The 5,977-nt window shown below is 41.5% G+C and overlaps 1 protein-coding gene across 3 annotated transcripts in view; it reads left to right on the forward strand.

The window, feature by feature from the left end:
* Window positions 1–5,977, forward strand: part of DSE (dermatan sulfate epimerase) — a 56,850-nt gene that overhangs the window by 1,190 nt on the left and 49,683 nt on the right. The window contains exon 2 of one of the 3 annotated variants that reach the window (XM_015559527.1): window positions 1,171–1,173. The exons of 1 other annotated variant lie outside the window; for it this stretch is intronic. The gene's annotated coding sequence lies outside the window, so the exon portion shown is untranslated. Of the gene's footprint in view, window positions 1–8; window positions 30–1,170; window positions 1,174–5,977 lie in introns of those variants that run through there. One more of the 3 variants, XM_015559528.1, reaches the window with a different exon arrangement.

Here is a 5,977-nt window from a genome sequence, read left to right on the forward strand (position 1 = left end):
GCTCGGCTGACACTCGGGAGAAACTGCCGGTAAACCCCACGCCCTGGCAGCCCTGGCGGCGGCGGTCGGGCGCTTGACTCACCGTTGGGGAAGCTCCGCAAGCAGAGCCACAGGGGCTCGGATCTTCGCGCTGGAATCCGAGCCAAGTGTGCGACCCCAGAGCGTTCTCAGGTTCGTGCTCATTTGATGGAGCAGCAGCCCAGGCCGGCTGGCAGGAAGGGTTGAAACCGAATCCGTTGCTTAAAAGCAGGGAGTGCACCTCGTTTACCTGGAATTCCTTAGGTCAGAAAGTGACACTTCTAGTTTCTAGGGATCTTCGTGTAACAAAATTATGGTTTAAATGTTACATTAAATTTGAGAATGGACGTTCTCACTTAGAAATAGTTTAAAAACGGGGTTTTAAGTATTTTTTTTTTACGTTATAGAATTTAATCTTCCAGTAATTACCTCTTCCGCAGTGTTTTTGGATTCCTCAACAAATGATAACCTGTGAAATGAAATATGATGTGCAATATTTGGTAGAACATTTAGACGGTACTACTAAAATCAGGTCATAAGAAATGTGTGTAATATGCATGGAAGAAGTAAAACACGGAATTATCCATCTGAGTACTTGCCTGTTGTGTGCTACTCTTTTCTTTTAAAGTCACCAAACATATACAGGTCCTTTTGGGAAGCGTGTAGGTTAAAATATGTTCCAGTTTAAAGGGAGAAAGGATGGAATTTGATGCTTCCATGTTGCGTCACCCATCTGCGTGGGTTCAGCAAAAAGTACAAGACAGCGCTGGTCTCTAGGAGCCACTTAGAGGTGCATGAGAGACTGCCCTGCTCTCCTGGCGCTGCTAGTGAAGGAAGGGAGGAAACCTACCTGAACGTTTGAGAGCTTGAGCTTGGGAAGCCTCCTCTTCATGATTGGTATGTGTCAGATCAGTTTGTTCTAGTTCAATTAAACCAGCGGTTCTCAACCTGTGGGTCGCGACCCCTTTGGCGATCCAACGACCCTTTCTCAGGGGTCACCTAAGACCCTTTCTCAGGGATCACTTAAGACAATCCTGCATGTCAGATATTTACATTACGATTCATAACAGTAGCAACATTACAGTTATGAAGTAGCAACGAAAATAATTTTATGGTTGGGTCACAACATAAGGAACTGTTTTAAAGGGCCAGAAGGTTGAGAACCACTGATAGTGGCCTACAAAGTCCATTTTTACATTCAGGTTAAAAAATATTGATAGTACAATTACCAAGTGAAAGAGCATTCTCAAAAAAAAAAAAAAAACTTGGACAAAGAGAAATTTGCAATGGAACACACTATAGAAAGGCCTGTGCCACAGAGGGAGTTACTGGGACTTCCCCAGTCCTGCCAACTCCAGTGCCTCCCTCTGAGGTTAGGGGCCTGGTTGTGGGAAAGCACCCCCTAAGTCAGCCAGACTGGCCACATGAGGTCAGGACCATCACAGCCACTAACATTAATGTGTGCATCTACTTTTGTACTTTTAAAATTACTCCCGATTTAGTTCCTACAGGTTTTTAATGAGATCTGTGGTCTTTCCAGTTCAGTATCTGCCAGTGCTGCTTGGGAGGACCTGGTGGTTGTCCACAAGGTGAAGTTTTTTTAAAAATATATTTTTATTGATTTCAGAGAGGAAGGGAGAGGAAGAGAGAGATAGAAACATCAGTGATGAGAGAGAATCATTAATCAGCTGCCTCCTGCATGCCCCACACTGGGGATCAAGCCCACAACCCAGGCATGTGCCCTTGACCGGAATCGAACCCAGGACCCTTCAGTCCGCAGGCCGACGCTCTATCCAGTGAGCCAAACTGGCTAGGGCATAAGGTGAAGTTTTTACTTCACAGATGCTCCTCTGCGTTCCCAACGCCTCCTTATAAAGTTACTTTTAGCCTCTGAAAAGTGTTCAGAATCATAGGTGCAAATGCATTCTGCAATTAAACAGTAAAATACTTCTTCATGTTATTTGTGGTAGATGATTTTGGTATTTATTTCTACTAATTTGGATCCCACTGTGTTGCATGAAAGACATTACATGATACCCTTTCCATAGCATGGTTTTCAGCAAATGACTGGAGAGAAATAAAGGAAGATAAAACTTTTAAATTTGGGTTTAATATATCAATAATCTTTGTTTCCAAAAGGAGTAAAGAAATTAGTAGTGCCCTGACCGGTTTGGCTCAGCGGATAGAGCGTCGGCCTGCGGACTCAGGGTCCCAGGTTCAATTCCGGTCAAGGGCATGTACCTTGGTTGCGGGCACATCCCCAGTGGGGAGTGTGCAGGAGGCAGCTGATCAATGTTCCTCTCTCATCGATGTTTCTAACTCTCTATCCCTCTCCCTTCCTCTCTGTAAAAAATCAATAAAATATATTTTTTTTAAAAAGAAAGAAATTAGTAGTAAAAGACTAACATTTTGTAGTTGCAGCATATATTAAATAGTACTTAACCACTGGCACGGTTGTGTCCTAAATATATAGAGTAAATGTTCTTATCATTTGTCACTGCCCCAACAAAAGGAGGAATGTTATTATCCTGTGATGTGTGTGTGGCAGGCTTTTGAGGTGATCTGAACCTGTGGTAGAGGTAATGTCATCATCATAGTGGATGTTGTTATTCCACTTACTGGGAGTGGCGGGATCTTTACTGTTCTGCAAGGAGGGGAAGGCACCTGGTGAGATGCAATAACCAGCAACCTTCTAAAAGTGTCCCAGCAGAGCACAGGACAGTTCTTATTACTCATGCCTTAGGGCAGTGGTTCTCAACCCTCTGGCCCTTTAAATACAGTTCCTCATGTTGTGGTGACCCCCAATCATAAAATTATTTTCGTTGCTACTTCATCACTGTAATGTTGCTACTGTTATGAATCGTCATGTAAATATCTGATATGCAGGATGGTCTTAGGCGACCCCTGTGAAAGGGTCGTTCGACTGCCGAAGGGGTCACGACCGACAGGTTGAGAACCGCTGCCTAGAGTGATATATAGAATAAAATTCTTTGGGGTCACCAAATTGCCAGCAGATGTTTGGATGACACAACAAAATTCTCTAAACCAAGAGTCAGTCCCCAATGGGTGGTTTCAGAAAGTGTATAAACCCAGACTACCAAAAAGAGAAAGTATTTTCCCATGAAGTTCATATAGTGAATTAGTGGTAGGATGGGAAGTAGAGATTAAAATTGCGGATTCCATTTGGTGATAGCAGTAATTAGAAATGGACGAATTTCAAACAGTCTTGCCAACGCCAATGCCCAAGTCTAGTGGAGAATTCCCTTTTAAAAACTAAAGTCTACAATAAGTGGATACTATTTCAATGGAAATAATTGTGTGTGTGTTTTTTTTCAAGAAAATCTGTATCTGTTAGTAAATAAATGCATTCTCAGGTTCTGACATCTAAATTTAGTGTTTCATCACTTATGTATAGAAGAGTGGTTTGGTTAGCTGATGGTGGAGAAGTGTTGCAGAAAAGAATGAAACTAGAAAGAGAAATGCAAAATATTGTGCATGGGTTTAAAAAGGTGCCACTAGGATGAATAAACTCTTCCTTACAAATGTATATGCTTTTAGACAATTGGAGGAAAGGAAAAGTCCCCATAGATCATGCAGCTACACGAATACTTGCATTTTAAAATTGCCTAATACTTGTTAATTTTTTCAAATAATTCTAATATTTTCATATTTTAGCCTAGCGAAGATGGAGAGTGCTATAGAGCAGGTGTCTCCTCTTTTTAGTAGTGAGGAAATGGAAATAACTGTGAAAAGAAGCAATTTGCTTATCATACTACAAGTAATCAGTGGCCTATCTTAAATATGAGATTAACTTGAATTGCCCATTTAATTCTACTTTTCTCCTTTATGACTCCAAATTTATGTTATGAAAGACTCTTGCATTTTATTTTCCTACAGATCTAGTTTATTATCCATTTTAATTCTCACTCCTGTCCATGAACTGTCAGTTCCCTGGAATACTCATGTGCTGCTCAGGCTTCTGTAAACTGGCAGGTACAGACCCCCTTCCCACCGCTCCCTCCTCTCCCATTCTGTGGCTCTTCTCATGCCTTATTAAGGATTCTGTTGTGGGGCCTCTTCTACCTTCTGCAGAGCCCTAGGCTCATCACTCAGTTCCAATTAGCTGGCCTCAGGTCTTTGGGTACTTGACCAATGTGTTGTTTACTTCTGTCTATCTAGGCAAGCTCCAGCCTGTTGAGGGTGTAGATTCCAAATCCTCTCAAACACTCAGAAGACTATAAACCTGCAGGTGGCAGAATGTCCAGAAAGATGGTTGGACATCATCAAGAAGAAAAGGGATTTAGAAAAAAGAAAAGATTGTTGAGGTCATGTGTTTATTTCTTGAATGCAGTCGTTTGTTCAGGCCTTAATTCAGAATAACACCATGAAAAAAAGTTTTGTAATTGATCTTCATTGGAGGATATTTTCTTCCATTGCCTTTCAGAGAGAGTGTGGGAGGGAGGGAGCGGGAGAGAGACATCGATGTGAGAGAAACACATTGATTTGTTGTCTCACCCATGCAACCCAACCCTGGGGCAGGGAGCAGACCTGCAACCCAGGTCCTAGCACTTGACTGAGAATTGAACCCAGGATTCTTCGGTGTGTGGGCTGGTGCTCCAACCATTTGGCAACACCGGCCAGAGCAACTATATAAATTTTAATGTGCATAAAGATTACCGCAAAGATTCTTTGCTGGATTTCTATTTGTTTCAACTTTCTTAGGATATTCCATAAAAATGATGTTGGTTAGTATTATTAAATGTTATTAAACAATTCCTGAAAGAACAGAATTTGTGAGTTGGTAACTGAGTGCATGTGTCTGCATACCAAAAAAGTTTTTGGTGTTATTTATAGAATTAATGGTGCCTCTTTTCTCCCTAGTTAATGTGAAGAATAGCAGGACAATCATAGCAAAATTCCTTGTGTGTGTTTAAATTAATGTACAGTCTCTTTTAGTAGAAATTGAATAAGTTCACAGTCAGTTTAAAAAGCTGCTATTGAAATCTTCCGAATTATTTGTTGCACACACAGAAGCCATAGAGCTGTAAAATGTGCATTTGTTGATTAAATCAAGGCAAGGCTTTTGTTTTTTTCTTCTGTGTAACAAACTTAGCTGCTAAGCAACAGGCATTTAATACATGCAGATGTGATACCACAGCAAAGTTGAGTCAGCATTTCATAACCCTTAAAAGGGATTTGTAAAGGAAATCAGCTCACCAGGCTTTCGGATCTATAACATTTTTATTGATGAAGTAGGCAGGCAATGTACTGACTTTACTGTTGGAATCTAATGGTGATTGCAAGAAAAATGAGGATATTTGTTAGCAATTCCTGAAGTGGGAGGTAACAACATTAGGTTGCTTGTATAAATTTTGGTATAAAATGTGACCTGCAGGTCATGTTGTGAATCTAGTAGAGATGATTCCTTTAAAGAAATAGCAGACTGCAAATCGACACTTTCATTTGGAGTAGTCCTTTAGATTGCAGTATTGAAAGAGTTACTGCATGTCTATAAATAGCTTACATCCAGAAAGTTGCGTCAGTGACAAGAAACTCAAGAAGTGCATGATAAAAATCCCCAAGGAGTTGAAACATGTTTTATGCCAAAGTGCACTCAACACCCTGCCACGTGGAGGAGAACAGTAGTGAAGCGCAGGATGGGCTGGCTGCAGGATGGGCTGCTCACCTTCTGTGCAGCCCTGACTGCAAGCTTCTTGAAGAAGTTTGAATTTATTTTTGTTGTTTGAATATGTCTGAGGACAGAGTATAAGCAGCAGATTTCTAGAATTTCACACATTCTGGTAAAGAACTTTTCTTGGGGCCTTTGCAGTTTAATGATGTCATTGCAGGAGGCACGCATGGGGCCAGCCTCACGGAGCCCGTGGATAATCAGGCATGGGCCAGCTGGATTTTGGAGTCACCTGCAGTGTTTACACTTGAGGGTGGGGGGAGGGACGAG

This window comes from Myotis davidii, unplaced genomic scaffold (assembly GCF_000327345.1).
Source record: "Myotis davidii unplaced genomic scaffold, ASM32734v1 scaffold1534, whole genome shotgun sequence".
Lineage (NCBI taxonomy): Eukaryota > Metazoa > Chordata > Mammalia > Chiroptera > Vespertilionidae > Myotis > Myotis davidii.